The sequence below is a fragment of the Orbicella faveolata genome, unplaced genomic scaffold (assembly GCF_042242905.1).
Source record: "Orbicella faveolata isolate gen_17 unplaced genomic scaffold, um_ofav_v1 contig_12, whole genome shotgun sequence".
Lineage (NCBI taxonomy): Eukaryota > Metazoa > Cnidaria > Anthozoa > Scleractinia > Merulinidae > Orbicella > Orbicella faveolata.
In genome coordinates, this window is record NW_028301539.1 from 30,560,296 (window position 1) to 30,574,767 (window position 14,472).

Consider the following 14,472-nt stretch of genomic DNA (forward strand, 5'->3'; position numbering starts at 1 on the left):
CAGTGTAGTTTAGTCTTACCGCTACTTCTTAACCTTTTACCCTGTCAGAGAAAAGTACTTTGGGAGGAAATTTAACTCATATTACAACGCCTTTTCGACTTTTAAAGGACGAGTGGAGGATTGTAGACGAGAGTTAAACTTTCTCTCCAATTATTCTCTCTAGGAAAGTAAAGGATTATGGACGAGATTTAATCCTCCTTCGCGATTGTTTCATTCAGGGGAGTGGGGGTTTTGGGGGACAGGAATTAAGACTCTTCAAACAATCTTCCCCTGTAAGATGGTGGGAGATTTTTGGTCGAAGATAAACTACTGTGCACAGTGGCTCGTGTAGGGGTATCTCACGATTTTTTGATTATCTGACGATTTTTTTCTGGCATTGCCCTCTGCTTTAGGAATGAGCAATGTTCATTGGATTAAACTAATTTAAATGCAAAGTAAAGGACAACGACCCAGGTTTAACCGCATTCACCTTTCTGGTTCTGCGGCATAGTTTTTTCTACAGTTATTTCCTAAATAATATTTTATGACAGGAAGGTGTAAGAGCTTATTGGAGTCTACTCTTTAATTTGCTCTTTGCACCTACCTTACATCAGCTAAGTTTACTTTGCTATTTGCGAAAATCTCATCTTTTTTTTCTTCCCCCACACAGACTTGATATTATATATATTCACGTCCGCTTCATTCGTTAATCAACTATTCCATCACAACTTACTATGAGGATCGACAGATTTACGATAAACGGAGTACAGGTGCTTTTCTTAAAGTTTATTTCCAAGCTCAAAGAGAGTTTATTTGAAAGTGTTTCTGTATTTGTCTTTTAGCCAGTTGTTCGCTGTGGTGCATGATTGTTCACTTTCTTTACTATTCCTCAGGCTACCTGTTGATCGAATCAAATATTAACAGTTCATCAGAATGTGTCACGCAGATTCAACATGTATTGTTATGCGATGAACTGTCGGAGTGAGGGTGCTGCTGCGATACTCTCCTACTTGTTCTATATTTTCTTTCCAAATAAAACTTACGGTGCTTACATATATAATAAAATGTTCACAAGGTAACGCTAGCTTTTGGCTTCAGAATAAAATAAACAAACACTAAGCAAAATAAACTAGTTGTTTAGATATAGAACTCCTACTAAATGATTGGCAACTGAATCTCTACACTTTAAAACGTCACCATAGTGTTATCGAGCGCAGAATAAAGTCTTTTGAGTCCATCTTTCAGCTTTGTCCAAGCGATTATCAGTTTTTTCTAAAATTTCGACTGCTGTGACAGCAAATGGCCTTGTTTCAGCCTTCTGGAGAATTTGATTGTCCATTCAATATTTCTAAATCCTTTTCCGAAACTTCGGTGACACGAGCAAAAATGTCCCTATTTTGCAGACAATCTTCAACCACTGAATAGTAATGGGTGATCGTACAAGATATACCTTAGCCAATCAGAATGCAGTATTGCATTAGTATAATCCGGTAGATTTGTACTAATGGTAACCAGATTACTGTACCGTTGTCAAGCACAATAACTGTTGGTTATTAATTCTTACATAATGATCAAGAGTGATCACAATAAAACGTTTTCATGAATCATTATGAAGGCTGATTGATTTTGTTAATTCTTTTGTTAGAAAACATTTTTAGACCTAGACATTTCATAGTTAAAATCGTAAATTTAATTTTCAAAGTTAAAACTTTAACTTTGCAGCAACTATTTACTTCTGCTGGCATGTTGACACGACCTTGTTTCCTTACTTATGATCAACAACACGCTCTGCCTCGATCTGAACCAGTAGTTTTCTGAACTGCACTTAACAAATCTCACGAAAGAAACTGACTTATTCATTTCCACTTGTCTTATTCGCATCCTTGGATGGGCCGTGGCTCAATATTTCTCTGCAAACTGAAGTCGAGTGATACAAAACTTAAGCCCTGCTCCGCTGTGTTAATACATAGTTGGATTATCGCTTACAGAAAACAGCACCTCTTGTTAAGGAGGTGAAATTTCACTTCCGGTTACTTACGTCAGCCTGAGCGCGGAAAACAATAACAACTCAAAAACTTGCAAATTCCCTTACATTTAAGAAGTTTTTCTTTGTGTTTCGCAAAATACAAGAGAAAGTACAAGCAAAGACAAAATAAGAGAAAGACAGATAAACAAGAGCAATAGAAAGAGAAAAACTAACTCCGTGTGGCTTTGTTTGATCTTACCGAAGTGCGCTGGTAGTGTAAATTGCGCACGCGCTGATAGGGTAACTTCTAATATCTTTCGGGCGCACTTCCGGTTTCTTTAAATGCTAAAGGAAACGCGGTTTTTCATTAAATCCAGCCTTTTTCGATGAATTTCGATTAAAGCCAATGTTGGAAACATAGCTATGCATTCCTTTTTCGAAATCATGCTTTTTTCAGAGAATTACGAATTTTTCAATATTTTGAAATGCTTTCAAAATCTGACCTTTTAGAAATGAAACAAAATTGATGCATATCGTAATGAGGATTCAAATTAAAATATTAAATCAATGAAAAAAATCCCGATAAAGTAATTTGCCTGGGAGGCTTTGCATTTTTTCTGTATTAGTCACATGACTATGGGCGTGGCCTGTTGACGTCATCACTAGTGTTACTGATCATGAAAAAGTTAAAACGCATGAAATATCTCTGAACTAACTAAAAATGATGAGGTTATATGAGAATAAATTTTCCTTAGCAAGGGCTCGAAAAGATCGGTTAATGGGCCCTTAAAGGGACACAGTCGGCTTTGGGACCGCGCTGACCTGGACACTAGTTTTCTCACTTTGAAAAAGTTCACCACAACCTGAAATCAAAGATACTCGTCGAGTACATCTAGAAATCCGCTTCAATCTTCGCAGTGTTTTGCTTGATTTTCCATCGTTTACTGAAAAACCTGTTTTTGAGTGGGTTTTTGCTCATCCTATGATAGTTATTGTATCATATTTGGTTAAAAACACTATGGATCGTGTCTCTGTGATATGCAAATTAACTATGAAATCAAATGGTATCTAATGCGCATGTGCTCCAGCTGACTGTGTCCCTTTAACTTTTAATAGGGTACCACTGATTCATGCTTCAAAAGTATTGATATTATTGATAAAAGAACGTAAAACCGAAAAATCAAAAACAATGCCTCTGCAATCTTTTCAAGGCACTGGGCGTTTTTTTTAAGCTTTTCGAAATATATGAATTGATTATGTCGTTCTCAAACCTTTTTATCAGCCTAGCGTTTTTGTCAGTAGTCCGACATCACCAAGTCCAATTACATCCTTTACAGGGACAGGATCCGGTACTTCTTTTTTTATTTGGTTTCATCGGTCCTTGCAAATTGACCTTGTGTTTTCACTGCTTACCAAAGCGTCGCTTATTTAACTATCAGAAAGCATAGTACACTTGCCTGCCAAGGGGTTGAAAAACAAATATTGCTTCGGAAACAACATGAAAACTCGATCTGCTATTACCGACCAGCTAAGAAATAGACTTGCAAATGCGGGCTAAAAATACAGCTTTTATCAGCAATGATGGGAAATAATTTACTGCTGCAAATTATTAACGACCTGTTAACATGTCCACGACTAAATTTCCTGACGGTTACGTGTTTGATTCTCGGTTCCAGTTTCTTATAGGTCATCGATACAATTTCAAGCTTATCCTCAAGACAGTTGTATTTGTTCAAATCATAGTTAATAGAGGGAATGGTTAAGAACCCCAACAAACATCAAAAAGGAAACAAACAGGCTAAGAGTTATGCTGGAAGGTCTTTGACCCTGTACATCGTTTTGTTTTATGCTCCTAGACTGTGCATGAATTACGTAATCGCAATGTTTCTATTGGTTAGTTGTATAAGCACACATAACCACTTTTTGTATTTTTCCAGATTTTGTGCAGGGTCAACCTCCCCCCCTCCCCCCACAAATAGCCAACACAAACATATAACAAAGAAATTTGCCGTGATTCATAACCATTTCCCTCTATGAACTATGTTCAAATGTACTGTGTTTAAGTACTTTCTTATCTCACTTTAATTATCGCCAATGCGTCTCGAAACAGGATTTAGGTCAATGCTCTTTCCAGTATCTTGATAAAGTGAAAACAATGGAAACTGACGCAGGTCAATATAAATAACTGAACTTGGTAACACCTTGTTAAAACAATCAGGGAACGTTTTGTTGTGTCAATTAGTTCATTGCTTTTCTTGACGTTCCTGTGGCAAACAAGCACACTCAAAGGTGTTTTATGAATTTTGGTGTACTTTTCTAAGCTCAAGTCTATGTTTTAGAGAATTTTTCGGTTTTTACAAAGTCTTAATTAAAAAAATAAATTTGAATCGCTATATTTTTTAGTATTTTCAAACTTTTTGACATATTTGCAAAATTTTGAAATCCATGCTGCATTTATAATTTGATGAACATGGAAAGAGGCACTCACAGTTAATCTTCACCCTTTGCATGTTCTAAAATTTGTTTCATTTTTAAGACCTCCATATAAAAGATGAAAAGGATGACGAATATGATTAAAATTCAAAAGGTTTGTTCAAAAGTTCCAAAGCAAAAATTAAATCATAATGATAATTATGTCTTGAAACCTTTCCTCAGTAATACTGCTTGTAAATACTTCTTGTAAAATCACGGTTCCTGCACTAAGTGAGACTAGTTTCTAACTTCTGATAATAACGTTTTCCAATGCAATAACTTTGTACTAATCTTCCCTATGTCGAATCGATGTGAAAATTGGACACTGAGTTGCTAAAATGAGCTTAGATCAGGAGCCACAATTGGGGACGGAGACCGTAAGCACGCGCCATTTCTAGTAGTGGGGCTGTCCCTATGATATGGGACAATTTTTCTATTTTTAGAACAAATTGCGTCATCGTGTGCGGAAAGCGCGGGTACATGCTGCGAGGATTTTTGCGGTTGTAGCGCGGGGGAAATGGCATCCGAAATTCCCGACATGTCTCATGCTTTTGGCCCACAACTCAATACGTTTATGTCTGTTGGAATTTTGCTTAAGTATTTTCGTCGTAAGCTGCTCCAATTCGACTGAAGTAAGGTAGTGTCGAATTTAGGTATGTCCCGTTTTATATCACTCAGACCAAGTTGTGTTCCGCTGCTTCTTTTACAAGAGTTCCACATTACTCCACTTTAAATTTCACATATGCTGAAGATTAACAGCTTTTCCGTAACACAGCAAAAAATCAATTGGAAAAATTTGGATATTGCAGCGTTTAAGGACTTCAAAGTTTCCTTCCTCTTGCCAAACGCTTGCGGGGATTTCGCCAGAGTCTATGGCCACCGAAAAGAAGTAAAAAATTGCAAGTTTGCACTTCGCCTGAATTGTAAGCAACGCTTGATATCTCATCAAGGCCCAATAAGTTTACGTCTGTAGACACGGATAGGCTCTGTTTGTGTAAAAATTCAATAAATTGTCTGTTGTCGATGAATAAGAGCACCCGCCGATGCGTGTTTTGTACAGTCAGTAAACATGACAAATTGGACTTCCGCAATAATATCTCTAGTTTTTAAATATGTTCAAGGTTGATAAATGTTTGAGAACATATTAAACTGGTTAGCTGAAAATATATGAATACAGCAGGAATAATCAGCAAAGTTACGATGACGCCTTCTTTAATCAACTCGAATTACGATTTCGATTTTGTTGGCTGAGTTATCAAAACTCCTTGTCTATTTTATTTTCGCAGCTGTGTAAAATTTCACTACTTTGAACAAACGCACATGATAGTAGCCTTTTGGCGTTGGTGAAAATTGTTGCAGAATATCAGCACAAAAGATAACGAAAGAAATCTTTGTCAAGATTTGTTGACAATTAGCTACAATTGAAAACACCGACTCGGACTGGAGCTACTTGTACGCGTCAGACTTTCCTTCCAAAATCTTTTACAAACTTGTCAATCGAGCAGAAATAATAAGAAACTATCGAAAACAGGTTTTGTTTATCATTAAGCACTGTTTGAGAAATTCACAAATTACCTCGATACCAGAGTAGAGAGATCTCTTACATAAACTTTATTCTTTGACAACATCCACGCGAGAACCCACGACATGTGTGTGGATCCGCGCGGATGTATGTCGTCAGGGTTGTTCTAAAAATAGCAAAAGTGCCCCATATCATTAGGTGCGTGCAGATCCCGAGACTTACGGTCTCTGTCCCCGGTTATGGCTCCTGCTTAGATTGAAGATCGTTTATTTTTTAACGGAAAACGACATTCCAAGGAAGCGGGAAACTGCGCGTGCAGCAATTAACATACTACGTAAATTCAAAGCTTTCTAAAGTTTTCGATTCTATTTTATCTATTTTCCATTTCATTGTTACATTCCATATGTGTAAACAGTAGTTTTGACACCTTTTGACCTGTGTACTTGTTTTATTTATCTATTTTTCTCAGGGTCCATTTTTTTTTTTGCTCTTTGTTTTAAAATGTATCGACCATTACTTCAATTTATCATTTCAGCTACCCTGCGAGACTAGCGTCACATATTTATTCTAGCTGGAATGTTATTTGTTTGTTGTTTGTTTGAATACTGACACAAAAACTTTATTCACATGCAACAAACTGTTGTTTTCTTGAGAAAAAGAAAATACTCAAACTACACTTTGAAATCCATGTCAGTGAAACATCGCTACATCGAAAACATGAAATTTCTGTCAAGGCTTGAGCGCACTTGTACCCGGACACATGCAAGTACGTATTGAAGCCAAACAACGTTCGTAAAAATTAATTCTGTTTTCTCTGTTCTAAACGTTAATTTCCATATTAAATGGTGTAGCAAGACACTAATTTGCCCTAGGTGATGATATTTTTTCATTCACTACCTCCATGTTTTGTACTTTTATCAGTTATACAGACGAAAAAGTAGTGCATGTTTATATAGATTTTGGTCAAGCTTCGAACATTGATGACCAAAAAATGATCGTGTTTACCATAGCGCAATTAGAATTGTCATGCCGATAAAGTAATGAGCTCTATCAGTCGTTATAAATTAAGTTGCTGTTCGTTCTTGAATGCCTGACAATACTATTTTAAACACATTTGATTCTGAACAATTCCTTCTCTAAATGAATCGCCTTTAAAGTTCATTTGCGGCCTCGTATAAGGAAAGCATTGTTCGCACTGCAAATTATCATTGTGCTATTAAACTGGAATTGTTCTCGTAAATTGTCGTACATGGTTCTCTGTCTGCAGCATAAGTGGATCACTTCCTTAAATCTTCGTTCGCAAAGCCAAGCCGAGAGTAAGCTGAAATGCTACTTTAGAGTCTTTGTTTTTCACAATGTTTATATCAAAATAAATTTGTAACAATTACTAGTACCACCAGCAGGTTTGTATTCTGTTAAATTTGAATTCAAAATGTCAGGAAAAAGCGCTTCAATTTTGCATTGCGGAGAATATTCGGCCGTTTCAAGATGTCCTTTAAAATAATAAATTGCGATGTTCAACCTTTCACTTCAGTCTCAAACTCAAAATATCAATTTTCCCAATTGATCGTCATACATTTCTTTTGTTCTTAGTTTATGAATTTGGTAACATTGCCTTTGTAACATACTTGACAACGCAGCGAGGTACGATGGGATTATATTTTGATCACTCTTTGGACTGAAACTGTTCAATTGTAAACAGAGAAGAAAACGACTTACCTGAAAAAGGTGTTTTCAATGGCTGTCAACTCGAGCCAGGCTTCGAGAGCTTACACACTTTGATCTAGCATGGCTACACTTTCTATTGAAACGATGTTTGCATTCAACATAGTGATAAAAAGAGCAGAAAACAACAAATTAAATTACTTTTCAATGATTATCGGATCTCCAGTTGTGTTAATTTCGAATATTTGCCCCTAAATATACATTTACAGTGCTTTTCTAAAGCATTACTTTATTGAAACTGATGAACAAATCTCTCGCAATCGTGTTACTTTCAAGAATTCTTTCGGACATCAGAACAATTCCTCATTGCCCAACCGGTATCTAAGAGTTTATGGGTTCGAATCCCGTCACGGACTGTGATGTACAATTCTTTGTCCCACGCTCACCACAGGATCAAAATTTCATCTTTCACTACTCCCGATTAGATTTATCTACAGAATACTTGGAATGACACAGTTATTACAGTGGTCGACGACAAATTCAAGTAAAATGAGGAAAGGGTGAACTTATCTGAATTAAGATTTTTCCAATATATCATAGTGCACCAGCACTGCAATCCAAAATGGCCACACTTTCTCTCCAATATCCGAGTTCACCTGGCAAAAAAGGAGATTAAACATAAAACGAACTATTTTTTCATCAACAAATTCGAGACGTGTTTATAAATTTAATAACAGACAATTCTGCAGTGACTTCTTAAAGCAGGTATCAATACTGTATGGTATAATTATTTAAGAAAACACTAAATTTTTGTTGGCTAGCAAATCTCAAACAAACTTCCTGGTTGTGCCAAGGACATTAAAATAGTTAAAGAATTTCTCTGCAAGATACTTTGAAATGTATTGACATGGAAGGAGATTTTACTAACTTGGGACTGAAACCGAAAAAAACGGAAAATTTGAGATGCTGGACTTATTGTAGAGAAAAAGCGTTTCCATCCATTAGTAAGCAGTGAACTACTGATTGAAACCACTGAGTTCAAGAGCTAACGAAGTTGCTTTTCTTGCATTGGCAAATTTTCAGTCCTTCGTTTCATAAATTTGCCAGAACCCAAGTGAGGCAAGTTACAGATAAATTTCTAACACCGGCAAAAAATATTTTATGAACATTACTGCTGAGGTTTTGGTGGTACATTTAGACAACGTTTCTCAGTTAATGAATAGAAAACTGCGAAGATAATATCTGGTCTATCTGAACCAAGATGTTTGCAATACTAACTTTGTACCAAAGAACATTAGAGCCACACACTGTCGTACAAAATGAACTTGTTTTCTCTCAGCACGTCTATTTTAAAACCTGCATGAAAAAGAAAAGAGGAAGCTTCGATATACTGACTTAAATTGCGTTAGGTTCAGGAATTTGGTTAAAGACAATGCAGAGCCAGCGGTTTACAGAGACATTTAAAGCATAAATGCTTTTCAGACAGCGTTTGAACGCGCACAAAGCAGTGTAAAATTAATATTTTTTTGCTACATGAAGACAGTTCATTTAGTTATTTCCCTCAGGATGTAATCAACATGATAAAAGAAATTAATTATTTTCTTTCTTGGACTGATACTGTAAATGGTATGAGACAGAATAGTTAAGAAAATACTTGGCTTCACACTAGAGCTTGTAAGTATAATCTAAGTACACTTGGAACCTACTTTGAGTGTGAAGGGGTAAAATGTGCTTTCTTGAACTTAACTTAGTGACCATGGAAACGTTCGTAGTTCAAAGAAGCCGAAGTACGCCGCCAAGTATGGTCTACACCACACTTGAGAGCACACTTGACCAATGGGAAATGGAAGCCAACTGAGGGCGGTGTGCAGCGTTGCTACAGTTCTGACGAACGAACTGATACTAGTAAACAACTTGCTTGAATTTCATTTTCATTGACAGCCTTAACCATAGGTTTTCATATCATCCGACACAGCAAATGCTCTTCTGCAAAATACAAAACCAGCTGCTGTCTCAAGTTTCAACCAGGTCATTTCTTTGCAATCGCACAACTCTGTTGAACATTGGACGAGTCACACGGAAACACATTTCCTAGGTTAGCTAAAGCCCTAGAACAATCTCTGCCGAAAACCGCGTTGTTGAGCCACTCTAGAGAAATACAGAAGATGTCGTTTGTTCCTTTGTTTTGCTGCTATTGCTGTGTTGCTCTTTAGCAACAAAGCAACCATATGCATTTCTTCACGATTTTACTGCCGGACAATCGCATTTGTAATATATATGAGTTATTTTTCTGCGAAAATGCTCAAGTAATATACTTTGTCATCAGGTGTGAAGCCAAGTTTTCTAAAGTGCGACTTGAGATTTTCAAGTGCACTTGAGCCAACTGCTTTCTTGAAACTAACTTAGCTTCTAGTGTGAAGCCAAGTTATAATTAAATGACGACGAGCTTATCTGACTATAAGATCTTTCAGATGTCGTCTGCTTGCATCGACGCGAAGGGTAAAACACCACAATCCAAAATGGCTGGTTTTCTTTCAATGCACGTGCACTCTGTGTTCAACCTTGGAAAAAAGAGAGGAAATGTCATTAAATGAAGTAAATCTCCTTTTATTCAATAGAACAGTCTTGTAGTTGTACAATGTTGCTATTTTCAGGCATATTACATTGTGTTCGCTAGCCTGAAATCAATTGCAAGAGACTAGAGAAATGCACTTTATAGTGGTGACTGGCTTTCTTTTCGCTTAGAAAATTTACTGCGTACAAACGTGTCAGGTCTGGGATTCTGGTGGTATATTGTCTTTCGATTAATCTTGCTCTGAATTAAATCGTTTACCAGGAAAACGACGAACAAATAACAAAAATACGATGTACTTATCTGAAATCAGTCATTTCCTATAGTCAACTTCCAGGTTGCGCTAGAGCCCAAGAACTACAACCTGCAATCGATCGAAAAAGATTTCTGATACATTTTAATTTAAATTACCATACACTAGAACAAAAAAGTTACAAAATTTTAGCAAGGGTCAAACTGAACCATAACAATGCATTTATCGTGATAGCTATCTTAGTCACAATTTTTAAATCAGACTTTGCAACAAGGTCAGATGATACAACAAGATAAAACAACAAAACCTAGAATTTACCTGAAATTGGAGTTGATCACAACATGAAGAGGCTGATATGGAGAGAACGAAGCTCCAAAATTGAACACTGCTGCTCATAATGGTTACATTTCCTTTGGATACCCCTTTGTTCGTCTAGTGCCAGAAGGAGAGAGAAAAATGTCAACAAATATATTCAGTAGGTCAATCAGTTCGGTAGTTAGAAACCGGCCATATAACGTAACATCGGTCAATATCGCCTGCGTCAAAAAATTTCTTAATGTTCTCCTAGAATTACTTTATTTGAAGTGAGGTAGTTTTAATGTTCTCGCCAGAATTCAAAGCAAGTTTGTTCAAAATTGGTGCTATTCGTCAAGTAATTTCTGATTTCACGAGAATGTAAACAATTATGAAAACATGAAGATAAATGAACAATAACCACAAAGACAATTATAACACAAATCTGCTTTTATGTCTGAAATTCTAACGCAATATTTTGATATTACTTACCCGAAAATGTATCAGAAATCACTCCTGAAGTAAAGGACAAGGATGGCTGTATAACAACTCAAAAAAATCGCTCCCGAGGTAAAACCGACTAAATTAACCCCAATTAAAACCTTCACGAGCAGTTAGTTCAGTGATTGTATTGAAACAAACTGTTCCTACATGAGAAAAGAATTCAAATGCTCAGGAAATATTATTGAAGTAACTTTAACACTGTTGATATTAAGTCAGTCAGATCTTCATACCCTTAGCAACTCAGAGCATCAGAGCAATGGACAACAAGCCGGGTCTAAAACACAGGTCACATTCCACAGGTCAAGAGTAGAAATCCCTACTCTACTGATGAATAACTATGCCAAAAGTTTCCCCTCGATCTAAAACAACATTTTCGCAGAGTGCTAGGTTTAATTAGGGCTAAGAGACTGAATCTTGGTGCTGTATATTTATCTGTAGCACAGTGATCTGTGCTCTGACCTGTGGAATGTGACCTGTAGTTCAGACCCGCCGTGGACAACATAAAACAGGTACAAAAACGGCGAACGAGAGGGCTAGTAAATTAACTTATTTCTGAAATGGGGTATTCAGTAAGAAACTTTCAAACCTGCTATTCCGATGTGCTTGTCTAAACGAACTTAGTAATTCTTTATTCCGAAAGTTTCACACCCTCCCAGTATTCAACAATTTCTTCACTGTGTGGACGTAAAAAAGTGCTCAACGAAATGGTTGTACTAAACCACTAAACTGCGAGAAAGCACAGGCATAGCGAAACGAAGCGAAGAGTTAACAAGGACATGAAAAGAGAAAACGAAAGCGTATACTTATCTGCGAAGGGGAGTTCGTACATCGACGAAGATGCTGGTTCACCTTCACATCACACGACGGTTTCTGACACTAAAATGAACGGGATGTCCCTTGAGACTTCCTTACATACACGATTAAAATTCATTCCACCTACTAGAAAAGTGTTTGCTGCATCAGAATATTTCATTGAGATTTCTGTGCGTCAAACAATAGTGCATACAATGATATGAATAAAAAAGTATCGAATAAAGCACGCACTCAGTCGCCAGTTATTTTCGTCTAAACAAGTACAGGTATTTCAAATGAAATTCGTTGAAGAATTTTCAAGAAGTTGACTCTTGAAGTCCTTTGTGATATCACTAAAAATACCAAGGAAAGACTGAACATGTGTCTTCGGGAGCTTGAAATTCATCGCCGCGTTTTAAATGCGCAACATGTCTTACTCTCAGTCGTGTTGGCATTTTACAGAGCCAATCCCTGAAAACTGAAGGTGTAAGGTGTTTACCAAGATAGGCACGGAAGGCGTGCTCGGACTATAAAGAAGAAGCCTGAAAAAATCAGGGCTTCAACGGGATTCGAACCCGTGACCTCCGCGATACCGGTGCGTTGCTCTACCAACCGAGCTATGAAGCCACACATTGGGAGCGAGGGTCAATTAATTGAGTTCATACTCTTCCCGTGAGGAGTGAAATGACGTGAAGTATATATGAAATAACTTATATTTGAACTGCGGTTTTGATGAAAGTGAAGAATGATCATCGCAGTAATTAACGGGTTCGAATCCCGTTGAAGGCCTGATTTTTTCAGGCTTCTTCTTTCCAATTGCTTAAATTGGAAAATTTACTGCGATGATCATTCTTCACTTTCATCTACAATCGCAGTTCAAATATGAATTATTTCATATATACTTCACAAAATACTGAACAGTTGACTGTTTTATTCACTGATTAATTAAAAACCTGCAAAAGTGTTGGAATGCGACGATCCCGGGGGCGAGGCATTTGCTCTCTTTCTTCGTCCCCACCCCAAGGCATTTAGACAGCTAACGTGTCCCCACCCCAGGGAATTTGTCCATATTTTTCAAACAAATGCTAATGCCCGGGGGTTAGCCCGCGGGGGGGGGGGGGGGTGGGGTGGGGGTGGGATGGGCACTGCTGGAATTGACTGATGCATAAACAGAAATACCATTTTTCAACCAGCTCGATCTACAACAATAACAGCTTAATGCTACCATAACTAAGACATAAACAACTTGTGTCGATTTCGTTTGGATGCGATTTCTATGTTAAATAATTCACTCCCAATGCCTAACAATACGAGAAGTAACGGTAAAACGAGTCTAAAATTCGACTCAGCCTATAACAATCATCTCCTGCGCCAAAGGCGCGAGAAACAATTACAAAAGCAAGTGTCAATACCAACGATAACAGCGTTCGCGACATATTTATGACCTTTTAATTAGTTCAGCGAATGATATATCTGTAATCTAGAAAGTCCGCATCTCAACACTACAAGCCAGTTTGGCTTTCGCATCTGCAATTTGCAGCCAGAAATTCCATCTTTGACAAGTACAAGCTAGTTTCCGGGTGTTAATTTTCCAGAGCGGCGGCTGGTAACCGGGTCTACCAGGGACAACCTCACATTAAAATTTACCCGCTAGGTTCATCCCGAAAATGAGCATTTTCCAGCTAGGATAAGCTTCTGATTGAAGAAACAGTAAGCAAGCAATTGTTTTGAAGCGAGCTTTCCAGCAAGTTTCATGCCAGTGCAATAGAATACCAGCCAGCACACTATGCCCTACGGAGCGGATATTTTGCGTATCGGCTCCGGTGAGGACTCCTGAATAGCTAGTGAAACTCGAAAGTTCTAAACAGGATGGCACTGCGAGGAAGACACGACAAGTCTCTCACAATCAAGCGCAAAAGTTTTATCGTTGGAGATAAGGGATGAGAGAATTTCAACTGCAAATTTTTCTAAATTAATGATTGTAGCACACTCTATGTTTTATACCAAGTGGTCCCGTATTAAATAGCATTCGTCACTTATTGGATTTATCTTTTTGTTGATGGTAATGGCGAAGGCCCTGTAAACGATTCTAATAACTTCTATGGAAGTAGGCGTGTGCTAACCTGATATCAGTCGAAGTTCTGCGCGTTTTCTATCGTTGGATCGCTTTATCTTCACACAGGTCTTCACGTCTCGTTCGAAAACTAGCTGAATCTGACAACACAGCCTTCCGCTCGCCTCGCCATTTTGTATTGTTTTGATACACGAGACAAAGCAAAACAAAACAAAATAGGTCAACCTCCAATGCTAGGAGCCACCACTGACACCAATTGCCTCAGTTGTTTTTTACTATTAGTTATTAGAAGCTTTCGTTAGCTGACGAATTTTTAACCGTGTTTAAATAAAGATTATCTTATCTTATCCTATCTTATCTTCGGTTACAAAGAAATGTT

At 37.5% G+C, this 14,472-nt stretch overlaps 1 long non-coding RNA gene across 1 annotated transcript; it reads right to left on the bottom strand.

Annotated features, from left to right (window-relative positions):
- Positions 1-750: 750 nt before the first annotated feature.
- LOC149117507 (uncharacterized) lies at positions 751-11,978 on the bottom strand. The gene is made up of 6 exons (XR_016205683.1): positions 11,216-11,978; positions 10,748-10,861; positions 10,061-10,540; positions 8,883-8,960; positions 7,659-8,260; positions 751-877 (listed from the first exon to the last, which is right to left on the bottom strand). It is a non-coding gene; the product is annotated as an uncharacterized LOC149117507 (long non-coding RNA).
- Between the last annotated feature and the right edge of the window lie 2,494 nt (positions 11,979-14,472).